Genomic DNA, 20,077 nt, shown 5'->3' on the forward strand with positions numbered 1-20,077 from the left:
CCACAAACTGGTATGTTACAGCTCTGTTCAGACAGCAGTCATATAGGTGTGCTGTATTGACACAGACTTGTATGTTACAGCTCTGTTCAGACAGCAGTCATACGGGTGTGCTACATTGACACAGGCTTGTATGTTACAGCTCTGTTCAGACAGCAGTCATACGGGTGTGCTACATTGACACAGACTTGTATGTTACAGCTCTGTTCAGACAGCAGTCATACGGGTGTGCTACATTGACACAGGCTTGTATGTTACAGCTCTGTTCAGACAGCAGTCATACGGGTGTGCTACATTGACACAGGCTTGTATGTTACAGCTCTGTTCAGACAGCAGTCATACGGGTGTGCTACATTGACACAGACTTGTATGTTACAGCTCTGTTCAGACAGCAGTCATACGGGTGTGCTACATTGACACAGACTTGTATGTTACAGCTCTGTTCAGACAGCAGTCATACGGGTGTGCTATATTGACACAGACTTGTATGTTACAGCTCTGTTCAGACAGCAGTCATGCGGGTGTGCTACATTGACACAGACTTATATGTTACAGCTCTGTTCAGACAGCAGTCATACGGGTGTGCTACATTGACACAGGCTTGTATGTTACAGCTCTGTCCAGACAGCAGTCATACGGGTGTGCTATATTGACACAGGCTTGTATGTTACAGCTCTGTTCAGACAGCAGTCATACGGGTGTGCTATATTGACACAGGCTTGTATGTTACAGCTCTGTTCAGACAGCAGTTATACGGGTGTGCTACATTGACACAGACTTGTATGTTACAGCTCTGTTCAGACAGCAGTCATATGGGTGTGCTACATTGACACAGACTTGTATGTTACAGCTCTGTTCAGACAGCAGTCATACGGGTGTGCTACATTGACACAGGCTTGTATGTTACAGCTCTGTTCAGACAGCAGTCATACGGGTGTGCTACATTGACACAGACTTGTATGTTACAGCTCTGTTCAGACAGCAGTCATACGGGAGTGCTGTATTGACACAGACTTGTATGTTACAGCTCTGTTCAGACAGCAGTCATACGGGTGTGCTACATTGACACAGGCTTGTATGTTACAGCTCTGTTCAGACAGCAGTCATACGGGTGTGCTACATTGACACAGACTTGTATGTTACAGCTCTGTTCAGACAGCAGTCATACGGGTGTGCTACATTGACACAGGCTTGTATGTTACAGCTCTGTTCAGACAGCAGTCATACGGGTGTGCTACATTGACACAGGCTTGTATGTTACAGCTCTGTTCAAACAGCAGTCATACGGGTGTGCTACATTGACACAGGCTTGTATGTTACAGCTTTGTTCAGACAGCAGTCATACGGGTGTGCTACATTGACACAGGCTTGTATGTTACAGCTCTGTTCAGACAGCAGTCATACGGGAGTGCTACATTGACACAGACTTGTATGTTACAGCTCTGTTCAGACAGTAGTCATACAGGTGTGCTATATTGACACAGACTTGTATGTTACAGCTCTGTTCAGACAGCAGTCATACGGGAGTGCTACATTGACACAGACTTGTATGTTACAGCTCTGTTCAGACAGCAGTCATATAGGTGTGCTGTATTGACACAGACTTGTATGTTACAGCTCTGTTCAGACAGCAGTCATACAGGTGTGCTATATTGACACAGACTGGAATGTTACAGCTCTGTTCAGACAGCAGTCATACGGGTGTGCTATATTGACACAGACTGGAATGTTACAGCTCTGTTCAGACAGCAGTCATATAGGTGTGCTGTATTGACACAGACTTGTATGTTACAGCTCTGTTCAGACAGCAGTCATACGGGTGTGCTATATTGACACAGACTGGAATGTTACAGCTCTGTTCAGACAGCAGTCATATAGGTGTGCTATATTGACACAGACTGGAATGTTACAGCTCTGTTCAGACAGCAGTCATACGGGTGTGCTATATTGACACAGACTTGTATGTTACAGCTCTGTTCAGACAGCAGTCATATGGGTGTGCTATATTGACACAGACTTGTATGTTACAGCTCTGTTCAGACAGCAGTCATACGGGTGTGCTACATTGACACAGACTTGTATGTTACAGCTCTGTTCAGACAGCAGTCATACGGGAGTGCTGTATTGACACAGGCTTGTATGTTACAGCTCTGTTCAGACAGCAGTCATACGGGTGTGCTACATTGACACAGACTTGTATGTTACAGCTCTGTTCAGACAGCAGTCATACGGGAGTGCTGTATTGACACAGACTTGTATGTTACAGCTTTGTTCAGACAGCAGTCATACGGGTGTGCTACATTGACACAGGCTTGTATGTTACAGCTCTGTTCAGACAGCAGTCATACGGGTGTGCTACATTGACACAGACTTGTATGTTACAGCTCTGTTCAGACAGCAGTCATACGGGTGTGCTGTATTGACACAGACTTGTATGTTACAGCTCTGTTCAGACAGCAGTCATACGGGTGTGCTATATTGAGTCAACAGACTAGATTGATGCATTAATAAATAGAGAAACATGAAAAAGAAGACCACATATTATGAAAAAGAAGACCACATATTTTGAGATTATATTAATTATATTCCCCTCTCTTCCAACACTCCAAAATGGATATTTAAGACAGATTAAGCTGTAAGGATTAAGCATACATGTACTTCATTACATTTGAAAAGAATCTATGTTTCTTTTTCCAATCTAAGCTGAAATTTCTCGTGTTGCTGGAACAGAGACAACAAGTCTTTCAACAAGGCCATGGTGATGCCATTGTGACAGTGGAGTGTGGCAGTCACTCTGGGTGATGTATTGCCTTGTGAGTGTCGCCAAATTGATGACACTGCTGACACTATTTGTTTTCGTTACCTTACTTCAGAAGAACACAGTAAATCAATTGCATTTGCCTTTCCAGTCCATGTGTTGAATTCCATGCTTTCAAAATACTAATGCATGTCTTCAAATTTTAAAGCTATTTCAGACACTTCTTCATTTGGTAATGTGATTGACAATATCAATATTTAAAAAAAACAAAGATAAAGGGCAAAAAGATTGTTGTTAGAAAATGCAAGTCCAACCAGGAATTGTGTGATCTACTTAGAAACTATGCAACCCCCTTTCAGGCCTTCGCAGTCAAGAGGGCCCTCAGAGGAGAAAGTGACATAAATCTAGACAAATCACCCCTTCCCAGATCCATACGATCAATTAGTTCTCAATTTACAGGAGCAAAATCTCCAGGTGGAAGATACATGATAAGAACTACTTCACCATGTAGTCATCTATATTTAGAAGCCGATATCTCATTGCACAAAGCATGTCCGTAGCCATTTTTTTTTTTTTTTTCTCATCTGAGTCTTATGCAATGAAAAGCGTAATAAAAACTTTTATTTTAGGTCATTTTGATTAAGAAATATATGTTGGTTGTTATGTTTTGTACTAGTTGATGGATGATTCTAATGTTTGGGAAGACATGTAAAAAACATGAACAATTAATAATCCAATATCAGAGGACTATATCATGACACAAACATCCGAGTTTATAACATGCTATTATGTTAACAAAATGGGGTTAATAGAAAGGTTACACATTTTTTCTAAGGTTAACATAGAACATGGATCTTATATATTACCAGAAAAACCCCAGATGTATGCCACACAATGTTAAGCAACAAAGTACAAGAAGTATTCTTTTCCCCCATAATGGTTGAAAGAACTAAAAGAAACACTTACCAAGAAGGCACTCATAAAAAAAACATGAAATCTTGTAACAAAAATGCCATGTCGTCAAAGGATTGACAGAAATATGTATCTTTCCTTGAAAACGAAGCATAATTAAATTTTCTTCCCATGCAGAGCAATGTTATTAACAAAATGTATGCTTTCCAGACAAGAAATCTCAGTTTGTCTCAGAAATGGAGACAAAGATCTTAGCAACTGTGCAGGCCACCTCTTCAGAGAATTGTGTTATTTATTACACACAACGGAAAAGATTTAGTTAAATGCAAGTTTGACCATATTTACGTTTTAAATCGCTTCAATCTTGTGATAGTCATCAGTGTTTCTTCTCTGATGTGTAAATGTCCTTGCTTATTTGCTGTTGACGTGGAAACAGCACTATGCTTACAATGGAACACATTTAGACGTGCTACAGATTGCAGTGACATTCGGAGAATGTCATTCAAGGAAAATAATGGTCTTACACGGCCGTTGATCTTAAATTGTAAATAGATTTAAAAACATAAGTTGATTCTTTTTTTATTTGTCTGATCCTTTGATATGAAATGAACTTTAATTTCATAAGCTGGATTAAAAACAATGTCTTAAAGGGCAAGTTCACACGGAAATGAACCTAATTTTCTTGTACTTTTTCCACAATAAAAGTGTTAACCTAGAAGTGTCATAGACAAAAATATAAAAATATCACAATTAATTAACATATGTTTTGCATTAAAACTATTTATATTTTTCACATTTACCAAGTGTTCTATTTCCATAACAAAAACACCATGGCTTATGCCCCTTGCAATATGACGTCATTGGTGCCAATTGATAAACATTATGACGTCATCATGCTTTGTTAGAGCCGCTTCACGTGGTGTAGGTACAGGTGTGTGATTCTAGTGTCTCAGATGCCAGCCAGCATAGTGTTATGCTGAGTCACCACTGCGCCGGAGTGTGTCGTAGGCCATGTTGTTTTACCGAAAACTTGTACTTGATATCTTTTGCGTTGAGAATAGACAGGGACCCAGTTGAATTGGCACCAATTACGTCATAATCTAAGGGGGATAACTCAGGCCTGTTTAGCTCGAAAAACGAAGGCCTCATAACGGCATGTCATTTTCACACTATTGTGAGCTTCCTACTTTCACTGTAAAAAAAATGAGAGTATATTTTCAAACACAGATACTAACTAATTCTAAAATTGCGTTTTGTTTAGAAAAAGAAAGAAAGTGATTTTTGCGTGTACACTTCCCCTTTAAGCAAGGAAAGTAACACATATACACTACAGACGTACACAATTTAATTTTACATTCTTAAGTTATAAGTTAATTGAATCTGAGTTAGAATATTCATTTCTGAATTGAGTTTACACTTTGAAAAATAAATTCTAAAACCTGTTATAAGCTTACCACTTTACCTGTTATAAGCTTACCACTTTACCTGTTGTAAGCTTACCACTTTACCTGTTGTAAGCTTACCACTTTGCCTGTTGTAAGCTTACCACTTTACCTGTTGTAAGCTTACCACTTTACCTGTTGTAAGCTTACCACTTTACCTGTAGTAAGATTACTACTTTACCTGTAGTAAACTTACCACTTTAACTGCTGTAAGTATACCACTCTATCTGTTGTAAGCTTACCACTTTACCTGTAGTAAGCATACTGCTTTATCTGTTGTAAGCTTACCACTTTACCTGTAGTAAGCATACCGCTTTATCTGTTGTAAGCTTACCACTTTACCTGCAGTAAGCTTACCACTTTACCTGTAGTAAGCTTACCACTTTACCTGTAGTAAGCATACCACTTTACCTGTAGTAAGCTTACCACTCTACCTGTAGTAAGCTTACCACTTTAACTGACATACAAATAAAAGAATTCACCAATATAATTCATAGACATTTTGGATCTTCATTTTAAAAGGTGATTGAATGGAAGCTAAACATCTGATTTTCAGGGATCAGTTTGAAATTTGAAAATTGATATTCATCAAGTTCAAATTTTATTTTCACGGGGAGGAGAGCAGAAGGGGACATTGAGGGATTATTTCCAATCAATTATGTAGCAATCAAAGGAGTTTTTTCACATTCAGTGACAGGCGCCTCCTGAGGGAGCTTCTATTCTTCCAGGAGACAATTACGTAAATATGAAACAATTCCTGCCAACATCTGCATCCGAAAAGTTGAAATTAGAATTAAATTTGACAAAGCTCAGGTGACTTGTGTGATGTGTTTAGTGGAAATGTTCAACTGTCTGACACTGCGAATAAAAACCAGCTGCCCAGAACATTGGAGATATAGAATGAGGTTGCCAAGTGGATTATTTTTCTTATTCTCTGAGTAAACCAGTTGTGTCCATCATGCATTAAACATGTCCAACATTGTATTTTAAGAGTTCTTATTTAGGATTTGTTGTTAAAGTTTGGAGATAAACCATACTGTGTTTTCAATGTGGAGCTAGGTTACCTGTAGATTTAACTAAATGCTAAATGCTAAATTGAACATGGAGTCAAACATGCATTTGGCACTCAATATGCTCAAGCAGTTTGTTTATACCATAATACTTCACACAAACTTATAACAGGCGAGGAAAGCATGTAGAACAGCAACTTCGAACGCTAGCATGAGGTGGGCACCCCTAAAGAAAACAAAGCAATCCTTGCAAAGATTTTGATCTACACCGCACGTCACTATTATGACGTCGTATTGCTCATTGTGATGCAAAAAATATGACGTCACAGTCGTACAAAGAAAGGCGCCGAAAATCAAGCTCTCTATTGTCCTCAAAGCTTGAAATACATTCTCTTTGCAGATTTCTATCATGTTTTCAGCATGAAGATATTGCCACACATCCTTTGAATATGTTGTAACCACAACTTTGCATCTGGTAGCATATGATGGTACATATAAGTATATAAATTTGCTGACAATGACTGAAAAATTAGTACTATTCTAAAAATAATAGCTTCCGCGGTGATGCAGCCGTCAAATCAGCTGTTTTAATCAGAGGGGGTTTATTCTGATTTGATACCTCTGACTGACCAATCAAAATCGAATATTTTCCAAATTCATAGTAGATTTAAAGATTAAACCTGTTGATAAATGATTAAATGTAAAACAACATTCCAATGTTTTTAATTTGATCTCTATCTTTAAAAATATGTCTGGTTTGTCCTGTGCATAGATATTGATAATATATATAGGGAAACTAAACGTGTGTCAGCTAAAAATAGATTAATCAATTAATTAATAGTTTGTGACAAATACATATCAATAGAAATCATAAAGATGTTGCAATGATTATGTTGCCAGGAACTATATATAAGAAGAGATTAAATGCTTTGCAGTGATGGGCACTTAAAAAAATGCTATGCTTGAGGTAAACAAACAAAGTGTTTTTTTAATCAGAAAATATAAAACACCATGATGGCAGAAAAATATTTCAACTTGCCCTTCATGCAAGAGATTCTTCAGTCATTCATCACAGGTGAAACTGTACCTTTGCAGTGAATGTTTGTTAATGTAATATGTTTATTTCAACAAATGATAAGAAAACCCACATGGTGCAACTGACAAGACTAGTGTTCATTCACTGTGTTACATTCGTGGTCATGTTGAATCCTGTTCCAATCCACTGATGTCTGCAAAAATAGGTTTGTTTGTTGTTAAACGCTGCACTCAGCAATATTCCAGCTATATGACGGTGGTCTGTAAATAATCGAGTCTGGACCAGACAATCCAGTTATTGACATCATGAGCATCAATCCACAAAATTGCAATACGATGACATGCATCAACCAAGTCAGTAAGCCTGACCACCCGATCCCATTAGTCACCGCCTACGACAAGCATAGTTGCTTTTCTACGGCAAGCATGGGTTGCTGAAGACCTATTCTACCCCGGATCTTCATGGGTCTGATTCTCAATTTCTTAACAGTCATAGCGTGAATCCAGCCTAAGGACAATGATCAAAGAATAATCTATAGATTTGATTTGTCCGCATTTCCAAAGAGACCGTTTTGAGAAAGTCCAACGTTGTATGTGTTTCATCGGAACTCCAAAATATTTGTCTAAAACTTGATTCGATCCCGAATTCACTTTCACAGGGACCAGTTATATTTCCAACACTGTGCTCTTATACCTATAGTTTATATTACATAAATTTGGTATATTACTCGAAAGCGACCTCTGGAACTATGACATAACAAGTATGTAGATCTTGTGCACATCAATGCATTGTGTCAGAGGAAGGGATTACGTTTCATGAGCATCTCAAGTCAGACAGTGACAGGTGACGACTTTGGATCCTCACTGGTTGCTAAAATAAGTACCACCATTATGTCAAGCTTACATTTTGATTGGATGGATATTAAAGCAGTGATATGAATGTTTAAAAAGAGTTTCTGCGACGGATATTAATGCTATTTCACCAAAAAAGAGTATCTTTTCCAAGTGACTGAGTTTCTTATTCAAAGGAGTTTATTTTGACAAGGCGGCATGGTATATTCACATGTCCCACATCCTACTAGGTACCCACCTACTGCTGGATAGACATCAGGCCAAAGACACTACGGTAGAGGAGAGAGAACCCCAAGCCCAAGGGTCAAGTCAGTTGCCATGGTTATCATCCTATGCAATTTGCTCCATTATGATAATCATCCTAACTATATGTAAAATCAAATATTAATATAATAAATACTCTGTAAAGATTAAGCCATCATTAATGCTTGAGGTTTTGTGAAAAGGATATCAAATATCTTCAGTATTGGGATATTCCAGGTCTCACATGATCTGATATAAGATTGACAAGCCATGACTGAAAGTTAGGTACTTCTGTACTATAAGCACTTTTTTCTTCAGCAACCTTCATTACGTCATCTTCAACTTCAGGCAGACCCACGTAGGATCCTGTACATCACTGTCCATGTTTCAGGTGTACATCCTGTACATCACTGTCCATGTTTCAGGTGTACATCCTGTACATCACTGTCCATGTTTCAGGTGTACATCCTGTACATCACTGTCCATGTTTCAGGTGTACATCCTGTACATCACTGTCCATGTTTCAGGTGTACATCCTGTACATCACTGTCCATGTTTCAGGTGTACATCCTGTACATCACTGTCCATGTTTCAGGTGTACATCCTGGTAATATTGAGTGGCATATATAAAGCATGACCTACCTCTCACGCTGGACTTCAACTGGTTCCAGGTAAAAATCCTGCAACAGAAACACAAATTCCTGTAACCATGCCATTTTCAGACTTCATCTTTGTGTCTTCTTCATCAGCTCTAAATGAGTCATTGTGTCACTTTCTTATATATGTGTATAAATATTCAGCTATTTTCTTCATGGGACAACTGCTATTCAATATTTTCTTTTACAGCTCATCAAAATATGATCACCATCTTAATGACGTCAATGAATTTCATTTGATAAAAAAATTGAAAATAACTTTAATGGTTTCATCCCCTGCCACTTCATATGAAAAGATTTTAAAAGATGGCACTTGTTGTCACCCTGCCTGATGTTCAGCATTAAGGACTGGTCGGCTCAGAGTCAGTATACTGTGTCTGAGTGGGGTATTCATGTTAAACTGCGGCATGGTTTCTCAGTGGGCATGATAAAACTAGTCCTGACCAGTACAAGCAGCCACAGGTTGACACACATGCATACACTTCACTATACATGTGCAATCATCATGAACGCAAACCCCATTTCACCTCGCATCTATAAAGTCTCAGCTGTATATTTACTGCAGACAAACACTGAGTACCATTGTCAAATCTCCCTTTCCTATCATTGTCACACCTCCATGTACTGTCCATGACAGGGGCCCAAATGTAGCCCTGAACAGGAATATGATTGACTCTTTACCCAGGAAGATTTCCATCTTTGTAAAAAACATCTTCCCTTGTATCTTTCATCTGGGGAAATGGAAGAATTGTTTCTGAATTTACATAAACATCGTCACCATACATGCAAATACTACAACAGGTTGTCAGCCCGCGATGTGCTGCTTACATGACAACAGTCATTGCTCAGGCAACATCTTTCCCTCACATCATCTGACACCTATACGCAAACATGTAGCTTGATTAAATCAACTTCACTGAATTAACTTCAAAAACAAACTTAGCACTTTTATAAATATTCATATATAAAATAATTTTCCCAAGCCAAGGAATAAATTTAAAGTGTGCCAAACGTGCCCGCCTCCCAGGTGTGTGTTTACTACATATTTCCTATCATATTTTATTAAGTTACACAACTATGATACTCTCCAAAAACTCAAAATGATATCTGAATTGGATAAAAATTCTGCAACGGATATCCTGTTGCTGTAAATTACATTTCCTTAATCTTTTGCTTGACTGGCTTGTCAAAGCTAATACACTTACAGTGGACCGACTCAGTACATGTCGTGATAAAGTTACATTGAGACCATCATATCTGGTAGCCAAAATGAGTGGCTATGTGTTCGGCAAATTGGGCAGTCGAAGAGCAGAATACAAATGTAACATCATTCAACACAGCATAATGCTTAAGAACATACAATATTTCCCCCAAATCTTTAATAGACATTAACTCATGAATAATTCATTTTTTTAAATCAATCATTACCATTCATTACAACAATTTCAATTCGTTATTTGAAACCTTTGAATTTCGGACCTCAAAACTTGTTATTTGTTCTTATTTTGCCAAGTTGACTGACACATTTTCAGCTGAAAATCTCATGACAAGACGTCATAACGGAGAAATTGGTTTCCATGATTGTACGTTCTTGAAACAGCCCTCTCATATTGGCAATATTCTTGACCAAGAATAATATAAACTTGTTACATGGTATCTAGTACACCAATACTGTTTTCTTTCTGATTTCCATAAAAATAAGATTGTTCCTTCACATTCGTGGAGTTACATAAACTACAGCATTCATGGCGCTGTCCAATAAAAGGGACGTACTGATTCTGAAGCAATCCTATTTGGGCACAGAAGAGGGTTTTCAGGCAATCTATAGACAAACAAAATACCTAAAATGACTCAGGGGTCATGCGTGGAGCCCATTTAAGGTTCCTTTTAAGCATCATGGCAAATCTATAGATTGAAGTCCATCCTAAAAATGCCAGTGGCGCTATAAAAGACTGCAGTGTGAATCGTGTTGATTACTTCATGTAGGATTGGGGGAGAGTTTCAAAGATTGCAATCAAAGGCATTAGTTGCAAGGTAGGCTTTAGGAGGGAATATTTTAAAAGTCCAAGGGCATAGTGTGAATGAATATTTCAAAACACTTTTGTGAAGCATCTCTAGCAATTAACATTAGCTCATAGAAGCAAAAGAGAGTGCTGCAATAACAAGTTTGATTACAAACTCCTACAGATAAGGATGGTGGGTAGACTAGTTGTTAACACATTCAGATGCAGCTCACTCACTCACTCACTCACTCACTCACTCACTCACTCACTCACTCACACACTCACTCACTCACTCACTCAGACACACAGACAATCAATTGCACTTATACTCATGAACTATTGAAGGTCAGTCATTCAGCAAGGTAATTCATGCCCCTTTGAACAGAAATTGAGACATCCAACATGTCTACTTGATGTTGGAGAAAGCCAAACTGACACAAATTGTAGACAATCACGCTTGGGTGTTATTCATAAGGCTCTGACAAACCAATGATCAAAGCACAGATCTTGAATTTGAAACCCATGACCAGTGGATCCTGTCATGACTAAGGGACACAACTCTGCAAAGTGACTTTCAGTGCCTTGTTGGTTAAAATAGTCCTTTGTGTGGCCCAGGCTTGTCCCTTACGACTACTTTCTGCAGGACCAGATTTGCATTGTGCTGCTTTTGCCTATCCTTTATGATGCTTCTTATGTCTATATAGCTCTATCAAAGTTTAAAAAAAGCAAATAATGAAAGCTTGTACATGTAAACAAAGACGTCTTAAACGTATTTTAAGAAAGATCAAAGTTTTCACATTATACAAACTTTCCAATAACACTATCTTTATCACTGGCATCATTGGCACAAAGTATTGATTTCATATCCAGTTACAATCTCCCAGATAATCTAAATCTAGGCTTTAGGAATGTTTTCAGTCAACGATCCAAACACAACGTCAAGAAAGTTTGAAACTTTTATGTCGGTCTTTGATTTCTGAATATATATTTCTCCAAAAGGTAGATCCATTACCGCAATTCCATGAACGTCAAGCAGCATGTGAAGGCCGGGTTTGACAAGCAAACACCAGCTATGGGCCTGCGTCTTCTACCAACACTAAACATTCTAATCTAGGTGTTGAATTAACGGTAGTAATGGACCCACATTTCACGGATCACAAGCAAATCAATACAGAAATCAATCAAGACTTGCTCGCATTACATTCCTGCAATGTGCTCCCAAGTATTTTCCTATTCCCGTACCCCGAGGAGACGGTCGCTACACAAACCCATCCTCAATGTATCCCAAATTGCCAAATTTCCATCACTTGCATTGCTCATAAAATGACAAAAATCTATGCATACATTTTCTAAGTGGTTGCATATTTGGCCATTTTGGCAAAAATGGCTCTAATAAACAGCTTTTCACTGCAATCATTAATTTCTCGTAAAACAATGATTTCCCTGTCTGGAAGCTTCAGACTCTTATCAGCAACACCACGTTTACTCCTAATATTTTTAATATGAGCAATAGTCTGGAAAACTGCAGGGGATTTAACTTTTGCAATTGTTAATTATACTACAGTGATACTTTTGTAACATGAGTCCATCTACTTTACTAATACTGAGATAGTCAAGAAGACAAGTGCAATACTAGGGGAAGGGTATCATCAGTATCTTAATAGTATCATTATAGCTAAAATACGACAGTGCTTCTATTGCAATAGTATTCCATTGACTTCAAAATGCAAGTCTCTTGGGAAGGCACAGCTTGAATCGTTCTTGCAATATTGTTTTCAAACCATCGACCGCGACACGCGAAGAAGGTTAATTTGCACTTTTGTCCTGTCTGTCAATTCCAAAGACTGAAATAAAAATACAATCAAGTGTATTCTTATTTGTAGGCCATCAACCCATGTACAATATATATGTACATATTACAGTCCTTGGGCAATAATGAAAGATGATTAGTGTACATGCAGTTATGAATATATAAATCTATATAAATATTTGCAAGATACGATGATTAGGTATTTCGGACAGTTCTCAGACACAAAGCCTGTTCACTACATATAGTACAATTGCTATCTATTTACACGTTCACCATCTTCCCATCTACCATCACAGCATAGAGGCAGCGCATGACACATTCCATATAATCTATTTACATGTTCACCATCTTCCCATCTACCATCACAGCATAGAGGCAGCGCATGACACATTCCATATAATCTATTTACACGTTCACCATCTTCCCATCTACCATCACAGCATAGAGGCAGCGCATGACACATTCCATATAATCTATTTACACGTTCACCATCTTCCCATCTACCATCACAATCTACAAGCCTCTGTTTGAACATCCTAATAGATTGTGACATGTCACCAACATCCTGGCTACACCAAACCAAACTAGAAACATGCATATTTCCTGATGACTTTCCATGTGATGACCAGGTACGTCTACCAGCAGAGTCTAAGCTGTTCAGGAGAATATAACATTGCTTGGAGTACCTGTCATCAGGCATATGAAGTAGTTTACATCAATACTGTATGCATTAAAATAATACCCAACATTAATACTGAATCTGTCGCACTCGGCTGGGGCTGCTTTGTTGGGGTTGAAATGGGTTCCCGGTGTCGGACACGCTGAGCACTTTCACTGATCTGGCCAAAACTTGTGTCAACTTTTGCCTTTTTAGTAACAACACGGTAGATGATTTGGAGTGAAAAGTGTGGACTGCCACTTCACAGTGCTTTTATAGTGCTTATGGGAAACGTCATGATCGGAAATCAAAAACACAGAAATTACCGGAACAACAAGAAAAAATTAAAAGTCGTTGGAAATTAGGCATTTTGCCTTTAAGCAAAATTTAACAATTACCCTCCTTTTTAAGCAACGCCAAAAATATCTAGTTCATAAAAACACTTTATTTAAGCCACAAATGGTAATATCAATTAAAGCGTAGGCGACAAGATAGTACATGCTGCACAAAGAGTGTAAAAGTTGTAATAGGTATATATATATCTGCTTGCCAGTTTCTTGTACTTTAAGCCCACTACTGAAGGATTTAGTCTCAGCTGACTACCTTTGGATCCGGCCCCCTCTGATGCAACTCTCATCTTTCGGACTTCTAAACTGTCCATTTCAATAGAACGTTGACCTTTCGAGTCAAACTGTTCGGCTGTGACAAACTTCAGGAAGACTTTCCCATTTGAACAGTTTTCCTCATGATACACATTGGGGATGTGTCACAAGTTGGAACAACTAAATATTGCCGACCAAGATTATTGAAGATTTTTCTCAATGCATTCTCTGATAGTTTATATTCTGTAAAACAATATATCAAAGATTCACATTCAAACTTCACAGAGGGTAAGTGTGATAGTCTAGTGGTCACATAATGGCACTCTCTCCTGTCTGCCAAACAGTTTTGTCAAAATGATTTGGCGTGAAAAGTGAGAACTGCACGTGGACTGCGTTTTTATAGTTCTTACGGGAAAAGGTACAATGGGAAATCTGAAACACTAACAACACGGGAGATTCCTTCAGTTGTCTACACTGGGCGAGTCCCTGCCAGGCATCCATTGTGTGGAACCCGTCTGAGGGAGGGCAGCTGATGGTACCCAAACACGATGTTAGACATAAATAGCTAATAACTGTTGTTGTAATTATTCATGATGTCAAGTTCAAGGGTCGTTTCACACACTTAACAATGTATGCACTGTTGTTTTTGTAGGATTAACAGAAACAAAACTTCCTGATGTATCGGAATAGCTGCTGAGCATCACAAGATAGATATACGGTTTAGAATAGGTCTTCAGCAACCCATGCTTGCCATAACAGGAGACTAAGTTTGTCATAAGAGGCGACTAACAGGATCGGGTGATCAGGCTCGCTGACTTGGTTGATGCATGTCATCGATCCCAACTGCATGGCTTGATGCTCATGACGTCAATCACTGGATTGTCTGGTCCAGACTCTATTTTTTTACAGACCACCATCATATAGCTGGAATATTATTGAGCCCAGCGTTAAACAACAAACCAACAAAACAAAAGACAGAACATACAGTAGATTGGCCCTACAACAAGTCTTCACATCATGAAAACATTTGTCACATAAAGCTGCACCGTTGTGCAGGTAGCTTTAGGCCATGTTCCAAAACAGTTTTGGAATCCAATTGTGGAGCATGTAACTTCAGCACTTTCACTTGGACATTTAGATGCTTTCCACAAATGTTATGACTTTTTCTTCTCAGGAATTCGTTTAAATTATCTAGGAAAATTGATATTCACAACAAAATCGCAATAAATGTTTTACGATAATTGCACTTCAATAATACTGGCTAGTCACGATCACAACTACTATACTATGGCAATTACCTCTTCCAATAGGATCAGTATAGTTAAGACACAACTGTGATTTACTGCCACACTATTCCATATACTACTTAAACTAGGAGACCCAAACCCAGGAGTATCGTGCTGCACATCTGGTATTTGAATCGATGACCTGTGGATCCTTGTATTGAAAAGGGACTTAACTCTTGCACAGCAATTTGGCCACCTGTGACCCCTGTTAACAAGTTAATACGGTATATTGGGGATCAGCTGGACACAATGGGTGTTGGGCATGGACAGATGCATGTCATTGTACCCTGTGTTGCTTGCAATGTATCATGGACTCTTGATTAAACTAGAAGCTGTTCTTTCAGGTATAGCCAATAATAAGCATTAATAGCAATCAATTCCTGTGTTACAACACAATTGTAAGTTTTGAATGAAATAGCACAAGTATTGTACAAAGAATCACTTAATATCCTGAAATGCAGCCTGTAGAGTTAATAATGCAATGAAAATAATACACTGACACAGAAAAATCAAATGTTTCTTAAATCAAATATATAACTAACATATTTCATTTGTGGTCTTCTTAATGTTATTTGTAACAATATTTCTTAAACTTTCTTGAAAATAAACGTACATGCTCCGGTCACAAATCTTCTCAGGGCATTCTTGGTCCATATTAAGATACTTTACCGTGATAAATTCTGATTTATTATTTTCAGAGCTTAACAGCACCAGTATGCATCATATATCATGATAAAAATTACAACTTTTTAATAATACAGGACATATATCTCATAACAGCCTCACACAGACCCAGCCACCAAGCTCCGTCGTGTAATGGCAGAATATCGTTATTTAAGACTTGTAGTTCAGCCATCCGTAAACATCAAGACTTTCTATTCAGGGGGTTGCTTGGACTCTGCAACTGTGATGATGGCTAAAGTAATCTGGAGAATCAATATCTGACATCCATGTTACATACAGTTACTTGCAAGTGTATTAAACACTCGCTTTCTCGCGATTCCAGCATATTGATTCTCATAGATTTTCCACCAGCAAACTCCGAATCGGTTTACGCAGCATTAACCATAAAATACTCAAACTAAAATAAAAGTAGCCACTGGCCGCTCACAGTGATAAAAACACGATAAAAAGTATGACGATGTTCCAACTCAAGTCAAAATGTTGATCATACAGCTTTTGGTGATTTTCTCGCACAAAATACCCTGCCTGAAGATATAGCGTGTTATGGCATGTGCAAGGGTTTTATACCTTATTTGTGGCAAAACCAAAACGCTTAAAGGTGTTATGTCCTTGATTAACATCTAACAAAGCTAGCGTCTTTAAATTTTATCCGTATAGAATGATATTTTCCTTTTATCGGAGAACATTTTAACAGATTCCTTTAAGAAATTCATGAGAATGTACTTGTAAGAAGTTTCCTTGTGGACTTTGCCATATATGGAAGAATTGGGTGTTGATTTGAAAATGGGGCTAAAGAGTGCGGCCAACCATACATCAAACAATTTACTACACATGTTCAAGGGCTTATGGTGTAAAACTGTTTGCCCTGATAATGGATATGGATATTTGAAAAAGTTGCTATAGTAACTGTTATCTTTTGAAGAAAAAAGGCATTACTTATACTTATTACTTATATCGGAATTGGTGTAAAATCTAATCTGGAACAGAGATGGTTCAGTCAAATTTTTCGATGCTATATTCAAATAATCTATTTTATAAGCAATCGGTAATAAGCATGAACGAATGCTTCATGGAATTGTTCAATACTTTTCAACCCCAAACACTACAACCATGGTGTTGTGCATAGTTTGTCTGCCCGGAGAGCAGATGTTGTTTATTTCCCTGCCTGGCATTTGTCATTAAGGGGGTAAAACGGTCACATATGTCACTTGGCTCATGTCTCTGTGAGTGATTTTATTCCTGTGACTACTGTATGTCTGTGTTGGAGTATGGGATACACAGTCGTAGCACCAAGATGGCTTTGCAGAATGAGGCTCAGTGCGTATGAGATCAAGGTCACTCTCCTTCTGACAACTGATTCAGATATGATCCATTGCTATCTTCAAACCAAATGATAAAAGAACTAAACAAGAAACACAATGTGCAAGACTGAGAGAAAACTCCATTGGAATCTCAACTCTCAAACACTTATCACCTCAATAGACTTGGTCCAATTATGTCTCAACACTGATAAATGCTCCCTTGGTTCAGATGTGTTGACAAGGTGAAAATTACCATCCCTGACGCCATCAGACAAGACCGAAACCCAATGGCTTTTAACCATGAATGTGTGTCAGATGTTTGCATAGCCCTTCTGGTTGGTCAGTAACAATGACCTTCGGCCAGTGGTCAACAAAATAAATCTAATAATACTTCTGGCCTGGGCGCTGCACTGATTATCGCTACAAGTAGCGGTGGGCAAAATTGCCCTGCCTGCTCCCTTTGAAATTAATTGCCGCAGAGAGCCCCCCTGTACACTTCCAGGAATCCGATTGGAACTATGGAACGGAATGGCACAATTTGGAGCTGATTTAATTTGAAACTTGCCTGTCCGCTAAAGAACTTGCCTATGAGGATATATTGCATTATCAAGCGAGTTTCTGTCTCATTTTGGGCGAAGGATTGAACTAGAAACACTACGAGAACAAGATAAATTGCTGATCCATGCTGAAGAAGAGCAAGTCTACCACTGTCATTCTTGCCGAGCACTGGAAATTCATCAGCAATGGCTGTACTGGATTCAGGTCAGGCATCGCAGTCATGATTGAACTCCTTTAGTCGGAATATATACAGACTGTCAGACTTACAATGTGGACATTGGAGCCCTGCTGCATGATTTTATTAAGAAGAGCAACGTATGTTTTCTACATTATGCCAGTTATAGTTATTGTTTGAGGATGTGAGTGAGTGAGTGAGTGAGTGAGTGAGTGAGTGAGTGAGTGAGTGAGTGAGTGAGTGAGTGAGTGAGTGAGTGAGTGAGTGAGTGAGTGAGTGATACTGAAAATTACTGATGACTTTGGGGATTTTAATTGTTGATCAACATCATGTTTGATCAGACTGGTGGGTGTTGTAGAGTATTTGATGACCGGACATGTTAACATTTGAAACCTCTGGCTAACATCATCGGATCATATGAAATTTTCATGCACAGAATTCTCAATAACACCTGCAAAATCTGAAACACGTAATGTTTATCTACTCCGGAATAATCCTGGGAATAAATAGTGCACAACATGAAGTATCACTTGAGAAATTACATAAAAACAGTGTGCACAAACTAACTGCACTGATAAATAATATAAAATACTATTTCATGCACACCGCCATCCTCTGGTATAATTGACCCATCTTTTCCTGGGGAAAAACAGATTGCCAGCCTGCATATTCTTTATTCTTTTCAAACATGTAGTTGATATTTAAACACTTGCATCTGAAGCCTCGGGATCTGTATATATAACAGCCTTGAACTGAGACAAGGGGATATTTAATTCTCAAATAAATATGATGAAAGGTTTTGAAACATTTTTTCAGATCCTTCAAAGCTTTAATTTTTTTCACATTTTCAAAAGAGTAATATAATACCCCATAACCTCAGATCTGTGTCCTGAGAATCTAAACCTGCTACATGTATTGGCCTGATTCCTAGCGTGGGGCAGACCAGGGCAGCAGAATCGGGACAAGGGGGAGTGGGGTGGGCAGTAGGGTGTGGTGGAGAAGGGTGGAGTGGGGCAGGGCAGCAGGGTGGGGCAGGGTGGAGTGGGGTGTGCAGTTGGGTGTGGTGGAGAAGGGTGGAGTGGGGCAGGGCAGCAGGGTGGGGCAGGGTGGAGTGGGGTGGGCAGTAGGGTGTGGTGGAGAAGGGTGGAGTGGGGCAGGGCAGCAGGGTGGGGCAGGGTGGAGTGGGATGGGCAGTGGGGTGTGATGGAGAAGGGTGGAGTGGGGCAGGGTGGAGTTGGGCATGGCAGAGCAGGGCAGGAGAGTAGGGCAAGGTGAAGTAGGGTAAGGCAGGGTGAAGCGGGGTGGGAAGAAGGGGGGGGCAAGATGGAGAGGGATGGGCAGTAGGGTGGGGCAGGATGGATTGGGGTGGGCAGCAGGGTGGGGCAGGATGGAGAGGGATGGGCAGTAGGGTGGGGCAGGATGGAGAGGGATGGGCAGTAGGGTGGGGCAGGATGGAGTGGGGTGGGCAGCAGGGTGTGGCAGGATGGAGTGGGATGGACAGTAGGGTGTGGCAGGATGGAGTGGGATGGACAGTAGGGTGGGGCAAGATGGAGTGGGATGGACAGTAGGGTGTGGCAGGATGGAGAGGGATCGGCAGCAGGGTGTGGCAGGATGGAGTGGGATGGACAGTAGGGTGTGGCAGGTTGGAGTGGGGTGGGCAGCAGGGTGTGGCAGGATGGAGTGGGGTGGGCAGCAGGGTGGGGCAGGATGGAGAGGGATGGGCAGTAGGGTGTGGCAGGTTGGAGTGGGGTGGGCAGCAGGGTGGGGCAAGATGGAGTGGGTGGGCAGCAGGGTGGGGCAAGATGGAGTGGGTGGGCATTAGGGTGGGGCAGGATGGAGTGGGGTGGGCAGTAGGGTGGGGCAAGATGGAGTGGGTGGGCAGTAGGGTGGGGCAAGATGGAGTGGGTGGGCAGCAGGGTGGGGCAAGATGGAGTGGGGTGGGCAGCAGGGTGGGGCAAGATGGAGTGGGTGGGCAGCAGGGTGGGGCAAGATGGAGTGGGTGGGCATTAGGGTGGGGCAGGATGGAGTGGGGTGGGCAGTAGGGTGGGGCAAGATGGAGTGGGTGGGCAGTAGGGTGGGGCAAGATGGAGTGGGT

The 20,077-nt window shown here is 39.9% G+C and overlaps 1 protein-coding gene across 1 annotated transcript in view; it reads right to left on the bottom strand.

Annotated features, from left to right (window-relative positions):
- Positions 1-8,909, bottom strand: part of LOC124112986 (roundabout homolog 2-like) — a 519,019-nt gene extending 510,110 nt beyond the window's left edge. Inside the window, exon 1 of the mRNA XM_048398286.1 lies at positions 8,892-8,909. The gene's annotated coding sequence lies outside the window, so the exon portion shown is untranslated. The remainder of the gene's footprint in view (positions 1-8,891) is intronic.
- Positions 8,910-20,077: the final 11,168 nt, after the last annotated feature.

The sequence above is a fragment of the Haliotis rufescens genome, unplaced genomic scaffold (genome assembly GCF_023055435.1).
Source record: "Haliotis rufescens isolate VD_foot unplaced genomic scaffold, xgHalRufe1.0.p SCAF_18, whole genome shotgun sequence".
Taxonomy (NCBI): domain Eukaryota; kingdom Metazoa; phylum Mollusca; class Gastropoda; order Lepetellida; family Haliotidae; genus Haliotis; species Haliotis rufescens.